The following is a 590-nucleotide window of genomic DNA, read 5'->3' as shown; positions in this document are numbered from 1 at the left end:
GTGACAGGGGGTGGCGCTGCAACCTCCCCATCGACCCTGCCTTGAGTGTGATAGGGGGCGGTGCCCCAACCCCCCAATCGGCCCTACCCTGAGCGTGACTGAGGGTGGCATCGCAACCTCCCAATCCGCCCTGCTCTGTGCATGACAGGGGGCGGCGCCCCAACTCCCCAATCAGCCCTGCTCTGAGCCCGACCAGGGGCTGCACCTAGGGATTGGGCCTGCCCTCTGCCACCCAGGAGCAGGCCTAAGCCAGCAAGTCGTTATCTCCTGAGGGGTCCCAGTCTGCGAGAGGGCACAGGCCGGGCTGAGGGACCCCCCTTTCCCCCCCTGGGCTCTGAGTAGGTGTGAGACAGGAAAAAATTACCAGCCCAGCATAAGAGATTTGAAAAAAAAAAAAGTACCCACAAAGCTTTTCTTTCAGAACAGCTTTTTTATTTATTTATTTACTTACTTATTTATTGTTAATCCTCAACTGAGGATATTTTTCTGTTGCTTTTTAGAGAGAGTGGAGGGGGAGAGACACAAGAGAAACATCGATGTGAGAGAGACACATCGATTGGGTGTCTGCAACCAAGGTACGTACCCTTGAG

The sequence above is a fragment of the Myotis brandtii genome, unplaced genomic scaffold (assembly GCF_000412655.1).
Source record: "Myotis brandtii unplaced genomic scaffold, ASM41265v1 scaffold82, whole genome shotgun sequence".
Lineage (NCBI taxonomy): Eukaryota > Metazoa > Chordata > Mammalia > Chiroptera > Vespertilionidae > Myotis > Myotis brandtii.
Note: the sequence above shows the minus strand (reverse complement) of the source record.